The sequence below is a fragment of the Hemicordylus capensis genome, chromosome 4, assembly GCF_027244095.1.
Source record: "Hemicordylus capensis ecotype Gifberg chromosome 4, rHemCap1.1.pri, whole genome shotgun sequence".
In the NCBI taxonomy this organism is placed as follows: Eukaryota; Metazoa; Chordata; class Lepidosauria; order Squamata; family Cordylidae; genus Hemicordylus; species Hemicordylus capensis.
The window spans coordinates 93954862-93971860 of NC_069660.1; the positions used below are offsets into that span (position 1 = coordinate 93954862).

General features: G+C 44.0%; 1 protein-coding gene across 4 annotated transcripts in view; it reads left to right on the forward strand.

The window, feature by feature from the left end:
- The first annotated feature begins 10 nt into the window (after window positions 1-10).
- The window catches only part of ZFYVE9 (zinc finger FYVE-type containing 9), a 118181-nt gene continuing 101192 nt past the window's right edge, over window positions 11-16999 (forward strand). For 2 of the 4 annotated variants that reach the window (XM_053313642.1, XM_053313643.1), the window contains exon 1: window positions 11-191. The gene's annotated coding sequence lies outside the window, so the exon portion shown is untranslated. The remainder of the gene's footprint in view (window positions 192-16999) is intronic. The other 2 variants (XM_053313644.1, XM_053313646.1) reach the window with 1 other exon arrangement.

The window sequence follows — 16999 nt, forward strand, 5'->3', positions numbered from 1 at the left end:
AGCCAGCCCTCGCTGTTGGGAAGGGAACTGAGGGACGAAGGGGAGGCTGGGCAGGCGCCGTGCTGGCCTTGCTTGCGCTCGCTGCGTGCAAGGCCCGCCTGGTAGCGGAGAGCTCGGCACCCAGGGAAGCCCCTCCGCCATGCAGGCCCGGCGGTGCCTGCCTGCTGGTGCTGCAGCCGCCGCCTTGCGAGGTAAGTGAGTGCGCCGCTGGCCTCGGGCTCAGCGCCCGCCTGCTCGCTCCCGTCCCTTCCTCCGTCGGGCCGCTCAGGCCGCCGGGGCATCCCTCTTCCCAGGCCCCACCGCCAGCCGCCCGCTTCCTTTGAGGGCTGGCTGAGGAGCCGGAGCTGCCGGGGCGGCTTCTTCTTCTGCCTCGAGGAGGAACCCGGAATGTTTCGGGAGCGAGGCGGAATGACTCTTCCCCTCGAAGCTCAGTGAGTCTCGCCGCGGCCGCCGCCGCCGCCTCCTTTCCTTATGAAGGCGCCCGAAAGCGGCTCCGAGTGACTTAGGAAAAGGTATTTGGCTTGGAGGAAAAGACCTCGGAGTTGACCCCGCAGATGGGGGTGGGGGTGGGCTTTCTCGTAGGGACGTTCAGTGTCTCCTTCATCTTGGGGGACGCCGCTGAGAAGCGAACAAGCAGGCAGGACTCAAGAGTCTCCAGGAATGCCGCCTTCTTCTCGTGGAGTTTAGGGCCCCCGCCCCTCCTTTATTCCGGCCGTCTTTGCCTCCCCCCGCCCCAGGATGTCAGCAGACGTGGGAAAAGCCCCTCCTCGGAGCACTTCTGACACCCCTTCTGTTGGCTGCTGGGGGTGTCTTCCCCACCACCTTTCCTCCTAATTCAGCCAGGTCTCACTTTGTAGACCCCATGCCCCTTTTTTCATATGCCTTGTCTGTTTTGGGTTCGCACCCTTGCAAACCTATCTTTGCTGCCTTGCTGATTTATAAGCTAACCCCTTTTGTTCAGAACCAAAGTTGCTCATGCTGGATCTGGCGAGAGAATCCTTCGCTGCGAAGGTGTCTTGTTTTATGCCTGTAGTCCCTTGAGTTGTTTTGCAAGCACCCTGTCCTATATACAAGGAACTTTAAATGTGTCATTGCTGCGGAAGAGTAGCCTTTGTCAGGAGGCAAGGTTATATTTAATTGTAATTGTGGTTGTGCTTATTTAAATGATGCTGATATTGGCAATAAAATTGACTATCCAGATTTTTCAGGGATGTCTTTAGCTCTCACAAATATAGGCAAGTCGGTCCAGTTGGTGAATGGCAATAAGATGACTATTCTTCATCTTGTTGGTGAATGGCAATAAGATGACTATTCTTCATCTTGTAACAAGGATGCTTGATGGGAATTATCTTGATAGTTTGAATGTTTAGATATTCTGTATAGATGTAAACAAATGACGACATATGAGCTACAGCTTATTTGAATACATTTGACTTAAGAATATTTTTATTAATATATTTTTATACAGTGAGGTCCAAAATGTGAATTTTCCAGCAAATTCATATTTTGGTGATGTTATTACAGATTTCTACACTAGAACCTGCTCCTATGAGTCTCTCTAGTATGAGTGCAACATTTCAAAGAGCATAATAGAGTGAGTAAGGAAAGATGGAGGTTATGCTAAGGGTTATAAGGACAGCAAAGAGTTTAATGACTTGTAGAATATAGTTATCTAGAAGGATGTCTTGATTGTTTAAAAAGACAAAACCTGTACATAAACATATGAAAACTGGTTTAGATGCCGTTGAGAAGTGTTAGATCTCAAGGTGTTCTGTGAGATTTGACACTTCATAGAATAAAATAAATAAAAGCTACTTTATTGCTTACCAGTGCAAAGGTGCACAGATGTACTAGCAATATAATGTTCTCTTCCTGTTGTGACTTCAACATCTCATATGTTTAAATATCAGTGTGATTTCATGGTAAGCTTTTACTAAGTGAAAGAATGTATGCAGTATTTTCATTTGCATATGGTTTAAACCTAGTAGACTGAAACATTCCAGGTTTCTCATCCGGTAACTAAGTGCTACTGCAGTTAAGAGGAATCTTTAGTTATGGGGGCCCTTTAAATATTGTTGTTGCTGCTGCATAGGAACCACTCTTCCATGAGGGGCTCCTGTGTGGTTAGGATAACACTTAAATTAACCTGACCATAGAATTGGTACCCTGCCTAGAGAGAGGGGTGTCTATTCTGAAAGAAAGAGCCATTCAGTCCTTGCTTATATGGTTGGGTCAATTAAACATTACCCTAGCCTAGCAGCACAGGAGCCATTCACAGAACAGTGGCTCTCATGTGGCTAGGTAAAGTTTAAAGGGCCCCCTAGTGATTTGTATGTATCTTCTTTAGAGGTTTGGTATTGCCTAGCAAATGTAATGTTTTGCAAGCTAATCCAGCCCATGATTCATCTTTGCATGTAAAATCTCACTTAGATTTATCTTTTAATCTATATTTAATGATTGTCAGTGTGTACTTTTCAAAACTGTGGAAGTGATAAACATTATTTCCTTCCATTATTCTTTGGAGTCTCAATCAAAAATATAGTTTAAAAATAATTCATGTGGTTGTTTTTTTATCCATTGATAGTGGCTTTGAAATTCAATTTTTGACAGAAATACATGATATAAATTTTGTTAATAAATTGTAGAGCATAAGTGGAAGAAGCTGTTCAGTTTGAGTAATTCTGGTTGGTTGAGCAGATGTCTTTCAGCACACGTTGGAATGTTGCAGTTATGTACTTAGTTGAAAAAGTATATTGCTAATCCTTTGGACTGTAGATGAAAAATGTAAATTGTTGATAAAATATCAAGTCATCAGCAAATATTGTGGCTTACTAAAACTTGTTTCCAGCTCTATTGTTGCTGCACTAATGTGTAACTTCAGAATGAAGTGTTGGAAAAAATCAAATGGACATTATAATTAAATGTTTAGGATTGGAGTAGAAGGAGGAGTAAACAAAGAATTATCTGTGTATGTATTTGCGAGCTTATGTATCTCTGTAGTGAATGATTCCATGTGAAGGGTTATTGTTCTGAATAACTGCTAACGAACTTTAATCCACAGACTTCTAAGGTTTCTGAGTTGGGCAACCCGCCTCAATTTTCTCAGTGTTAAATTATGGATGCTGCTGTCAAAGTTTGAGTCCAGTGACATCTATATTTCCCCTTTGTGTGAACATGGCTTCAAATATTAGGGTATAATGGAATGGTTTTTTAAATGTACCAGTTCAATGGCATCCTTGCCAATTCCACATATGTTACTAGACTTAAATATACATAAGTTAACAATTTGTAGCCTAAAATTTAAAAAAGAACAAACCATGTAAAAATTTCTGCCTACCTGCAGAAGGCACTTCTTACCACATCTGACCAGTCGTGGCTTATTTGCAAGTCTATCCAATGGGAAAAGGTGCTGAAAAGCAGTACTGATTGCTATGAAAAAATGGAAATGGATTGGAATACTGTAGGTACTTAAAGTTTTTTGTTCAGTATGGGGATGAGGGACGTATAAGTTAAATACTTATTGTCTTGTACTTTGGATAATGTTTTACACAAAGTGGAATCCCTTTAGTGGAGTTGTCTGTTTAGCAGTATGTTTGCAAACTTGAGCATTGCTCAAAATGCCGTAATGAAGTTTGTGTGTTAGATGCTAAGAGACTCACTCAGTGTTCCTGTCCTCCTTCCCATGCAGCCATTGTACTACACCCCTCACCAAAAGCTGCTTGTAATGAATGAGGGACGCTACAAACTGCTTGATAAAATGTGAGGGGCTGCAGCCAGAAAGGAAAATTTACACTGACCCCACCTCATACTCATGCACATGTAGAAGTCATTTCAGGTTGAAAACATCGCTCTATGAATCCCAGCCTATATTTAGTTTCTGCATCACTGTAGATTTGGAATATACTATTGTATACTATGAGCTATAATTCTGACTGTGTGTGAGAGTGATGCATAGAGAATGTAACAAGTTTTAGACTTTGTTTTTCAGATAGAATTACAAATGCTCTTATATTTATTTATTTACTCTATTTTCAGTTTTTATACAGTCTTTCTTATCCCAAGGTGGTTTGCAAAAGTCGAAATACAATAAAACTCCATAAAATTCACATTTAAAACCTTAAAATCAGTTAAACAGTAAAAACCATAACACACCAAAAAACAACCATTAAAAAACAACAACAAACAGAAATAGGAGAGCTGAGAGACCTGGCAGCCCCTAAGGGGTAAAAGCCTGAACTAATAAAAAGGTCTTTAGTTTTTTAAAAGCAGCCACACATGTCAAAGAACAGACATTAACTTGGGAGAGCATTCCAGAGCCTGAGGGCAACAACAAAGAAGGTCCTATCCCATATGCAAGACAGTTTAGCCTCTCTCAATGTTGGCACATGGAGCAAAGGCTCCTCTGACGACCTTGTTGTCCCTGTTGGGAGCCGCACACAATTTGTTATGGGGCAGCTAACAGTTGTTGTTTTGGGGCAGGCAGAAACCCTTGGGAGCAAGTGATCCTTCAGGTATCCAGGGCCCAAATCCTGGATTGCATTGCACTAGTTAATCCCAACAAATTAGGTGGTATTTTACTGACCCTATGAGTTTTGTTACCATGTGTTAACATAGCTATATTTTTTGAAAAACATTGGAGGTTCTTTTCAGTGGAATTAATGGAATGCTTATTGCTTTTATCTCTACAGTGTGCTGTATTCTAATTCTATATTGTACACTTTTTCTACTTCTGCCCACTTTGTGTTTGCATTGCTTAAATACATCTTGCATACTGCATGTCCAGTTATTTACTGGGACATAAAACACAACAGAATATATGATAGGGGGGAAAATGTAATTATGACATTTTAATTCATTTTTCCAGGACCTATTTGTATCTAAATTCTATCCTAATACTTACACGTGTTGTAGAAGACCCAATAATTGAAGTGTGTGTATATTTGTGTCTGGCGGGCAGTCCTGCTGTCCTTACCGCTCTGGCTGGACATGCAGAGATTGCAATGGAGATGGAACGAGGCCTGGCAATAGCAGGATGGCCCAGACAGCTGGGAGACAGGTGGAGATGCTGAGCCCATGGGAGGCTCCTGGGGGCGGTCGCATGAGCGGGATGTAGGCAGGGCGCCTTTGGACGACATCTGGGAGGTGCCTCGCAGAGACCGGCAGGGGCAAGGGAGGAGGAGATATGGGGATGGGAAACAGCTGTGTGTGAGGGGAATGAAAGGGGGCTAATAAAGCAGGGCGGAGGCCTGAGGGGAGGGGGCAGCAGAACGTTGCTTAAATAGCCAGAAGCTATTTAAGGCACGGGTGGCGGGTGATGAGGCGTGGTGAGAGGGAGAGTGGTGGAGTCCTCTGGAAAGAGACTGCCACAGGGACCCCAAAGAGCCCATAGGAGGAGGAAATGAGTGAATGTTAACCTCCTCCCTTCAACTACTCTGAGGCCCTGCTGCAAAGGGAGAAGGCGCAGTAGACTTCCAGGCCATGACAATTTGTTACTTCTCTGTTTTCAGAATTTGAAACCTTGCCAGTAGTAATGAAGTTTAAAGTATATATGCGAAATATAAGTGGTGAACAGAGGGCTACAAGACTTGCAAGATATATGAATGATGTTTAAAGTCATGTTTGGGAAATTCTAAGAATAGAGGAAAATTGAATAAAGAGGACTATGTCCAAGCAGTGACTGTAATTCTGGCTAATATGTACAGTTAACTATAAAGAACAAATATAAGGAAGGCTTTTTTTTACTTGGAATGTATTTTTTGGGTGGACTTTAATCACAGGCATATATCCTAGGCCTATGTAGTTGGGTCCTATGAGCAGTTGTGTTGTCAGAACAGTGCCTAGAGTTAGTCTTGAGTGCCATGTTGGGGAACAAATGCTGTTTGCAGTATTTTTTTTTGAAATAATTCGTTTATATGCCAGTCTGTCAGAAACCTCTGTGCTGACTTCTGTTTTCCTAGCAAGTAATATGGTAAACTTAAGAAGCAGTGCTGTTAGTGTAAGAGGCAGATCAAAGTGCTTTTTAAATCCCCTAATAGCTGTTCTAGCTATGACATTCTTACTGTTTGAAATGCTTTCATATTTTCCAACTACATTTTGCTATGTCAGAATTTTGCTTTGAACTCGCTCGTGGCTGTGTTCATTTAGGTGTTGTTGCATATTATGTAACAGCACACAAACTCTGTAGGTTCACTAGGGTAAAGGCTGATCCAGATTCTATATTGGCTTGCATTTTGCCTTAACTAATATTTGTAAGGCTGAAATGAATTATTCTGCAGCTCTCTGTCTTCATGTCTCTTAGCCCTGTCATTTTCATCATGACTTTAAGAGTGAGGGTGGAACTGCTTTGTGCTTTCTAGCTCTTAATGGCTTGGATTGTGATACTGCTCTCAAGCCCTATTCTAGATGTTCTGCATCTTTAGGACCTTTTGGCTCATGGTAAGTGAGATTATGAATGGCCCACACAAGAGGAAGTGCTTTGTTAGTGTGTCTGCTCCACATTAAGGCTCTAAATTCTCCAATTGCCAAAATAATCTTTCATGGAGCCACTGTTCTAATCAACTGGCTGTTCACCACAGATCACTCACATTAATTCCACTCATCTACATCATTCAGAACACTTGTGCATACCATCCACCCCTTGCTCTACCTGTAAAGTTGCAAGTACACACCATGCTAACCTTCCCTCACATTTGAAGGTAGCTTGCAGGCGGGAGAACAGGGAACACCATCTATAATATTTTTTGTCCCTCTTATAGAAGGCTCTAAGCTTAGTAAACATAATAAAACACAAACTTTTTCTGAGGCTTCCACAGATAACCTTTTCCTTAGACGGACTCATTCCTTAGTGGCTGATTCATCAAAGGAGATTATTAAGACATGTGAACATTGAGCGGAGACTTGAAAATCCATCCCTGCCATCAGGAACAGCAAGCAGCTGCAGTTGGCCCAGCTTTCTCCCCTGTGGTCGCTGTGGATCATTCAAGGAGCAGCAGTTAGAAGAGCCAGAACAGTAGTACGTGTAATACCACAGACCTAAGGAGTGGACATTTTAACTACTTTCATGTTTTTATATTGTGATTGTAAACCACCCTGGGAACTTTGGATGGAAGGTGGTATAAAAATGTAAACTCCTAGCCAACATAGGAAAGTATGTAGTGTGGGGATGAACTAGGACATCATATGCAGGAGTGATGTGTGGCCATGATACTCTCATTGCCACAGTTTTGAGGATTGTAGTCCAGATAGACATTTGTGGTCTGCTTGAGAAGCTGATGTGATGTACAGTGGAGGGCATGGAGTTCATACATCTGCTGTGGATGTGGCCGATTCTGATGTGGACTACACTTCTTGCTTATTGACCATTCTGAAACCACAGACCTTGTTGACTGTAATTCTCAAGTACAGAAGGTACAGGCGAGAAAGATGAAGTAGTAGGATCTTTAAGATATATCCAGAGAAGAAATTTCAGAAATGGAGGTGTTTGAAAATGATTTCTCCCATGTTGGGAATCTCCAAGTTGCTGAGCACAACCTCCCTCTAATTTTTGCCACTCTCTTCATAATGCTTGGCACCATCTTCTCATTTTTCTAGTTTTCTTCCTTCTTGCTTCTTTATTTTTACAATTGTACCAATTTGCAAATGGCAAAGGAAAACGGTAACCAGTGGCCATTGCAGCTGGGGATTATGGGAGCTGTAGTCAACAACATCTGGGAATCCTTGTTTCAGGGTACACTGTTTCTAAGCTCCTGCAGACATGTGCTCTAGAAAGTGTCATATTTCATTCCTCTCTACTTATTGAGCAGGAGTGGGGAGAGAACTATAATGTCCAGAGTTCCCATGGGTGATGAAGAGTTAGAGCATACTCAAGAGCATGTAGAGAATTGGAAATGTATAGAGGACTTGTGACAAGGTTTTTGCAAGTCTTCATGGGTGATGGCTTCTTTCTTCTTCCTCTGCCCCTCCCTGTAACTTCTAAGGAAAAGGAATGAGATTGGAAGGAAAGAACTAGTGATGGTGGAGAAGTTATCCTAGATCGGGTCTTTCTGAGTTTTGAAGACTTACTAGGAAAAGTCTCTGTCTTCTTTTGAAAATTCTCCATAAAGGCTTGGAAAGATGTAGCTGATTCCAGTTGAGATGGGTGGTCTTGCTCATGTCATCATGTTTTCTTCCCGCCTCCTCCTTGCAGTTGTTAGCGGGTCTGCTCAGAAGTGTAGCAACTACCACTCAGGAAGAGGGAGAGTGTATCCACTTCCCACCCAGTGCTGCCTAGAGTGAGTGACCAGGTGGTCGCTGGGGTTCCTTCTGCTGTTGCCTGCCTGCTTCTGCTTCTCCTGTGGGGCTGCAGCTTCAGGGTAACATCTGTGGGAAGTGTCGGCAGGATTGCGACCAACCCCTGAGTGATTTAGCTGTTCCTCGGGTCACCTGGTCAGTTTCGGGCTTTATAGGAAGGCTCCTTGTGGTGGCGGGCCTGCCACCGGCAGGGTGAAAACCAAAGGAGGTTGCCCCTTTGGGGGAGCCGCTTCAGGGGAGAACGAGGGCAAGGGCTAGAGGGATTCTATTTAATCAGTTTTAAGCTGTTTTGGACTTGGGTTGAAGTTGTTGTGATGTGTTTGGGTTCGTCTGGAGATGGGGGGACAGGGGATGCATTCGTTGACTATGGGGCAGCTATCCTGGTGGTGGTGGGGAATAGAAGAAGTAATGTTGGCAGGTCAGCAGGCCATTCCAGGGGAAGGGTAGTCAGAAATTTAATAGCTGTCTCCCCTTCTGGCTGTCCTGCCTGTTGGCTTCAGGGAGCACTGCCAACAACCCACATAGCCTTACCCTGCTCCTCTGTAATGGTCCAAAATAAATCTGAACTCATCCATGATTTGATCATGAATGAAGGGGCCAACCTGGTATGTATTACCAAGACTTGGTTGGTGGAGGCTAGTGGTCCAGTCTGGTCCCAGCTTCTCCCTCCAGGATATTCTGTAGAGGAGCAGGTATGGGGACGTGGGCGGGGAGGTGGAATGGCTGTGGTCTATATGGGTAACATCTCCCTTACCAGGGTCCCTGTTAGGGCATCAGACCATATTGAATGTGTGTACTTGAGTTTGGGGACCAGGGATAGATTCGGACTTCTGTTGGTGTACTGATCGCCCTACTGCCCAGTGGAATCCCTTACTGAGCTCACGGACTTGGTTGCGGAATTTGCGTTGGAGTATTCCAGACTCTTGGTGCTGGGGGACTTCAGTGTCCATTTCGGGACCAATCTGTCCGGGGTAGCTCAGGAGTTCATAGCAGCCATGACAACTATGGGCCTATCCCAAGTGGTCTCTGGACCGACACATATTGCAGGTCACACGCTTGATTTGGTCTTTTACTCTGATCAGGGTGGTGTTCCGTTGGTGGGGACTCCTGTGATTTCCCCATTGTCATGGATGGACCACCATCTGGTTAAGGTTGGACTTACAACCACTTCCCACCTCCGCAGGGGTGATTAGAATTATTAGAATGGTCCGCCCGAAGAAGTTATTGGTTCCAGTAAGATTCCAAGAAGGCTTGGAGGGATTCAGTGTTGGTTGTGCCGGTGATCCTGTTGATGCCCTGGTCGAGAATTGGAACTTGTACTTGAACTTATAACCTGCTCACCAGGGCAGTAGACATGATTGCTCCGAAGCGTCCCCTCCGACCCACTTCAAAATTGGCCCCTTGGTATACGGAAGATCTACGGGGCTGAAGCAGCAAGGTAGGCGACTGGAGCACAAGTGGAGAAAGACTCGACTTGAATCTGACAGATTACAACATGGAGCACATCTAAAGATCTATGCTCAGGTGATATATGTGGCAAAGAGGCGGTTCTTTTCTGCCTGTATTGCCTCTGTGAGTTCACGTCCAGCGGAGTTGTTCAGAATTGTGATGGGACTGGTATCTGCTCCCCCTCCCTTGAACCAGAATTTGGAGTCATCAGTTACCCGCTGCGATGTGTTTAAAGAGTTTTTCACAGATAAAATCTCTCGGATTTGGGCTGACTTAGATGGAGACTCCACAATTAATTTGAACTGGAGGTGCCCAACAACTCCTCTTATGCGATTCAACTGGATCAGTTTCAGTTTGTGACTCCTGAGGATGTGGACAAGCTGCTTGGATCGGTGAGGTCTACCACTTGTTCTCTTGACCCTTGTCCAACATGGCTTGTTATTTCTAGCAAGGAAGCTGTTGTAGACAGCCTGGTGGAAATCATAAATGCTTCTCTAAGGGAGAGCAGGATGCCTCCTTGTCTTAAGGAGGCAGTCATTAGACCTCTTCTAAAGAAACCTGCATTAGATTCCTTGGAGTTGAGCAATTATATGCCTGTTTCCAACCTCCCATGGCTGGGCAAGGTAATTGAGAAGGTGGTGGCCTCAGCTCCAGGCGGTCTTGGAGGAAACTGATTATCTAGTTCCATTTCAAACTGGTTTTGGGGTGGGCTGTGGGGTGGAGACTATCTTGGTTGGCCTGATGGATGATCTCCAATTGGCAATTGACAGAGGAAGTGTGACTCTGTTGGTCCTTTTGGACCTCTCGGCGGCTTTCGATACTATCGACCATAATATCCTCCTGGAACGTCTGAGAGTGTTGAGGGTGGGAGGCACTGTTTTACAGTGGTTCCACTCCTACCTCTCAGACAGATTTCAGATGGTGTCGATTGGAGATTGTTGCTCTTCAAAATCTGAGCTTAAGTATGGTGTCCCTCAAGGCTCCATACTTTCTCCAATGCTTTTTAACATCTACATGAAACTGCTGGGAGAGATCATCAGGGGATTTGGAGCTGGGTGTTAACAGTATGCTGATGACACCCAGATCTACTTCTCCATGTCAACTTCTTCAGGAGCTGGCATATCCTCCCTAAATGCCTGCCTGGAAGCAGTAATGGGCTGGATGAGGGAGAATAAACTGAAGCTGAATCCAGATAAGACGGAGGTACTTATTGTGTGGGGTCAGAACTCTAGAGACAGTTTTGATCTACCTGTTCTAGATGGGGTCACCCTTCCCCAAAAGGAACAAGTTCGTAGTCTGGGAGTACTTCTGGGTCCATACCTCTCCCTGGTTTCTCAGGTTGAGGCGGTGGACATGGGTGCTTTTTATCAGCTCCGGCAGATGAGCCAGCTGAGCCCGTTTCTCGAGATCAATGACCTCAAAACAGTGGTACATCTGTTGGTAACTACCAGACTTGACTTTTGTAATGCGCTCTACGTGAGGCTGCCTTTGTATAGGGGTGTGCACGGTCCGGAATTCCCCCGGTCCGGCACGGGGGGGACTGTTACTTTAAGCGGGGTGGTGGTAGTACTTACCCTCCCACCCTCTTCCCCCTCCAGCGCTGGTCCTGTTAAAAAATCTTCTTCGGGCAGCAGAGTTCCTCCCTGCTGCCCCGCCCCCATCGTTGTCCTTTACGCCTTGAAGAGAGAAGAGCTAGCGGCACGCATGCGCTCTTCACGGCGCGCGCGCTCGTCTCTGTCGCTGGTGCGCGCGTGCCACATAAGTTGCATAAGTGGCGCGCGCGCCATGAAGAGCGCATGCGCACCGCTAGCTCTTCTCTGTTCAAGGCGTAAAGGACAACGACGGGGGCAGGGGCGGCAGGGAGGAGCTCTGCCGCCCCAAGAAGATTTTTTAACAGGACCAGCGCCGGAGGGGGAAGAGCGGCGGGTGTGTGTGTAAGTACTACCTCCCCCTTAAAGCTACATGCCCCCGCCCCGCTGGACCGCCAGACTTCCGAACCAGTCCGGCGGTCTTTAATATACTGCCCGAACCGAACCATGCACACTCCTACCTTTGTATGTAGTTCGGAAACTTCAGTTTGTTCAGAATGCGGCAGCCAGGTTGGTCTCTGGGTCATTTCGGAGAGACCACATTACTCCTTTACTGATGGAGTTACACTGACTGCCAATAGGTTTCCGGACAAAATACAAAGTGCTAATTATAACTTATAAAGCCCTAAACGGCTTAGGCCCTGGGTATTTAAGAGAGCGTCTTCTTCACTACGAGCCCCACTGCCCATTGAGTTCATCTGAGGAGGTCCATCTCCAGTTACCGCCAACTCATTTGGTGGCTACACAGAGACGGGCCTTCTCAGTTGCTGCCCCGAGATTGTTGAACATGCTCCCTGCTGAGATACAATCCTCCCCATCTCTGGCAATTAAAAAAAAAAACACCTGAAAACCCATCTTTTCACCCAAGCTTTCTCAGCTTCCTAATTTTTTTTTTTTAGGTTTTAATCTCTGCTTTATTTTTAAATTTTTAAATTGTTTTAAGTTTTTTGTATATGTTTTTAACTTGTTTTATGCTATTGTTAACTGCCCAGAGAGATGAAAGTTTGGGATGCTATACCAATTTGATAGATAGATAGATAGAGTGGAGGAAATTAGCTTTAGATGGGTGAAGACTAGCCCCAGCTATCTTAAGCTTAAAATACCTGGGGAAGTTGGTTGCAGTACGGAAGCTTTGGAAAGGACAAAATAGAGTAGACATGAGTCTTGAAAACAAAGTGTTGCTTTATTGAAAAGTAATGGGGTAGAGAAAGTCGAAAAGAGGGTGGTTAAGCAAGAGATCATCGCTTAGCGACCTCACTAATGATAGTCTCTGTAATGTGGTTTGGTAGACTCTCTCTGAAGATTGCTCCAGTGGCTCCTAAAGCATATTCACCAGGTCATAGTGTTGGGAAGGTGGAAAGATGTTTTGGGGTGAAATAATTGAGCCATTTTTCATATCTACCTGATTTAGCCGGGGTCCTTTTTTCTGGTCGGCTCAAGCATGTGGCGAGCTAAGGGGGTTCGAGTGGAGTGTGTGTCCCAGGACTATGAGAGATTGATGCCTTCTTTGGAGAGGGTTTTATAGACAAAAACATATCGGAGGCATGATTGAAGAGTTTCTGCTTAATCTGAAACACTTTGGAATTTTGGAATGCTTGCTCCTTACTTGGTATAACTTAAGTATTAATTAGGTTATGTTCCTTTGCTTTTGTCTCTTTTATTCCTCTGACTTGGTCTGCCTGAAATCTCTCTGTATATGCTCAGGAGCAATCAGAACGGCATTTACTTTAATGCATTACCTTACTGCCTTGCAATGATTTGGGAGTACCATGAGGAAACGCCTTATCAGAATTACCCATCATTTCTCTAATGCAGCCAGCTAAAGCTGCTCTTCTAAGCAGGCTAGGGAAATGACCAAGTTCTTTTTGTTTTAGTGGTCATTGAAGCACCCCAAAATGGTGTAGTGAGTCTAGTAACGCAGTTCATTAAAATACAATTTGAGGAACTGATACTGGCCACCTAGAGCTTTTGGATGGTAATGGTAACCATCCAAAGTAACTTAACCTTGAATGGTAATGAAAATGGTGGTGGTTTGTTCTGACCAAGGAGTCTCTTTCTCTGTTCTGGTGATGGAAGGTACAGAGCTTTGGGAGACATGTCCATGAGCACTCCTCAAATAACAATTGACTTATTTATGTGGCTTATAGAGATTTGGCTCACTTGCCTGGATTTTGGAAAGAGCATGTTGGCTTCAAGCTGGATTGGCTGTAATAAAAAAAAGTTGGCTTGCTATGATCACGTGCTATGATCAGAGAACAATAGCTGCTGAAAAGTGTGTGTGTGTGGGAGGGGGAGGGAGGGAGGATAGAGGGGAAGAAGACATGCACAGTTCCTGGGGGGAATGCCCTATCTGTGCTACAGTTCCATTGATAAGAGGTCACAGTGGCAGTGCGCATTGTTTTATAACACCAAAGGTAGTCATGTATATATTGGGTTATTTGACCACAGCTGTGCCTCCTACACATATTACAGGTGGTGGGCAGTTGGCACAGAGCCCCTTTGCTCACAAGGAATTGCTGGATGAAGGTGTTTTAACACTGACACTTGTTCTGTCTCAACTTAATAATTTTTGTCAAAAGGAAGTTGTATAATACTTTTAGCCTACTTTCTGAAGAGAATGTGGCTTGTGAGATAAACATGTCTGAGTATGGTGGTGTGTTCACCTTTAATAACTTTTGCACTTACCTAGTATAAACCAAATTCACAGCATATGGGAGTGTTTCACTCAAAGTATAGGCAATACCCCTTTGTAACACACCTGCTGACAGTTATATACAAACCAGATTCACAGCATATCGGAGAGGGTCTAAACTAAAGTAAGAGTTGCCATGTTAAAAGTGGAAAGTAGGCTTCATTAGTTTTACCTAGAACTACTTGTTGTCTTGGTGGTGCTTTCTCTCTCTCAATAAGTATTTGGGCGTATGCAATTTCATTAAAAGTTTTTGTCCCCGGAAAAACTGTTTTCTCATGGTCTTTGATAAATGTTTTTAAAGAGAGACTTCTATGTACTTTTAGGCAAAGATTTCCTTAATATTCTGTCCTAATAAATAGTCACACACCAATTGTTCTGTTGTAACTTCCCCCCCAAGGTAATTAACATCTTTATTAAGATGTTAACCATCTTAACATCACCAGAACGCAGAAAGAGACTCCTTGATCAGAGCAAACCACTACCATTTAACTTGTTCACTACTGTTCTCTGGATAGGATAGCAGTTTACGAAGTTGCTTAGGACTTTTTTAAAAAAGCTGTTACTGTGACATGGATGAATAAAATAATATATTTTATTGAAGAGGTAGTGTGAGATAATATGAATATCAGACTTCTTAAGAGACTAGGAAACACTGTAGAAAAAAACGCAAATGCTAAAGATTCTTTCAGTTGTCTTTTCTGTGAGACAATGTCAGGCTCAAACCAGGAGCCCTGGAGATTCAACTCTGGCTGTTGCTGACCAAAGGAGGGAACTGCAGGCAGCCCAGCTAAGGAATTCACAACACAATCCCTAATCCTCTTAGCCTGGAAAATCAGGTGATATTAGAGGACCAGTCTGGTGTCAATGACTGGTACAAATTTTCCAGAGCTGCTGTCTGAGGTCATTCTGGTCAGTTTGTCACTGGGGGAGGCAACCAAGTACTCTACTTCATCACCAGATTACTAACCTCCAGCCTTTTTATTTATAAGGCTAGGTTTCTGCTTTGTGTGGACCTGTTTTTTCTTCTTGCACAAAAAGTGCAGACTTCAGTTAGTGCAAAATGCCACCACCTGATTATTGGCAGGGTCTGGTAAATCAGAGCATATTGTTCCAATCTTATATGATTTGCACTCGCTCTGGCTCTTAGTTTAAGGTATCAGGCTTGACCTTTAAAGCTTTAATGGCTTGGGACCTGGGTATCTTAAGTTGCACCTTGTTCCATACACGCTCCTGTGTAGACTTCACCCAATATGTATGTATGTATGTATGTATGTATGTGTTTGTTTGTTTGTTTGTTTGTTTGTTTGTTATACCACCTCATTCAAGTGGCTCTGGGTGGCGCACAGGGACAAAATAAACCCACGTCAGACTCTATCATTTAAAGACAATCAATACCAAACCAAATAAACAGTTTAAAGCCATTAAACAATTAAAAATTTTTAAAAAGCCTTTAAGGGCTCTCAGTGGTGCATTCATTGCTGTCGTAATCGAGTCCATCCACCTTGCTGCTGGTCGTCCCCTTTCCTTCAACTTTCCCCAGTATTATGGACTTCTCAAGGGAGCTGGGTCTTCGTATAATGTATGTATGATAGTTTGAGCCTGGTCATTTGTGCCTCGAGTGAAAATTCTGGATTGATTTGTTCTATGATCCATTTGTTTGTTTTCCTGGCTATCCATGATATCCCCAAAAGTCTTCTCCAGCACCAAAGTTCAAAAGCATCATTGCTTTTTCTGTCTTGCTTCTTCAAAGAGGAGAGCTGGCCTTGTGGTAGCAAGCATGACTTGTCCCCTTAGATAAGCAGGGTCTGCCCTGGTTGCATCTGAATGGGAGACTTGATGTGTAAGTACTGTAAGATATTCCCCTCACGGGATGGAGCTGCTCTGGGAAGAGCAGAAGGTTTCAAGTTCCCTCCATGGCTTCTCCAAGGTAGGGCTGAGAGTGATTCTTGCCTGCAGCCTAGGAGAAGCTGCTGCCAGTCTGTGTAGACAATACTGAGCTAGATAGACCAATGGCCTGACTCGGTATATGGCAGCTTCCTATGTTCCTAAAGTCCAGCTTTCACATCCATAGTGCGTCACGGGAAAAACCGTTGTCCAAACGATTCTAATCTTTGTAGGTGTAGACACCTCGTGGCATCTAAATATCCTTTCCAGGGCCTTCATTGCAACCCTACCAAGTGCTAGTCTGTGGCCTATTTCTTGACTGCTGGATCCTTTACTGTTGACAGTCTATCCTAAAAGGCAGAAGTTACCCACCATTTCAATGTCTTCATTGTCAGTTCTGAGACTGGTTGCTGTACCCATTGTCATTAGTTTAGTCTTCTTGACATTTAGTCATAGTCCCATTTGTTCACTGTGCTCCTTGGCTTTCATTACTAGAGCTTGCAGATCATCCACATTCTCAGCTATCAGAGTGGTGTCATCAACACAGAACAGGTTATTGATGTTTCTTCTTCCAACTTTAAAACCATGCTCATCTTCTTCCAATCCAGGTTCTCTCAGTATATGTCCAGCATATAAATTGAAAAAAGAGGGAGAAATTATACAGCCTTGTCTTGCTCCTTTTCCGATCTGGAACCAGTCTGTTTCACCATGTTCTGTCTGGACTGTGGCTTCCTGTCCTTTGTATAGGTTTCTCATGAGAACAATGAGATGTTCTGGGACGCCCATTTTCCTAAGGATATTCCACAACTTGACATGGCCGATGCAACTTAAAGCTTTTCTGTAGTCACTAAAGCACATATTGACTTCTTTCTGGTATTCTTTGGCTTTCTCAGTTATCCAGTGTGCATCAGCAATTGTGTCCCTTGTTTCCCGGCCTTTCCTGAAACCAGCTTGAATATCCGGCGTTTCCCTTTCCACGTAGGGCTCTAATCTGCATTGGATGATCCAGAGCATTATTTTGCTAGCATGTGAAATTAAGGATATTGTGTGATGGTTTGTGCAATCTGTTACATCTCCTTTCCATGGTATGGGTATG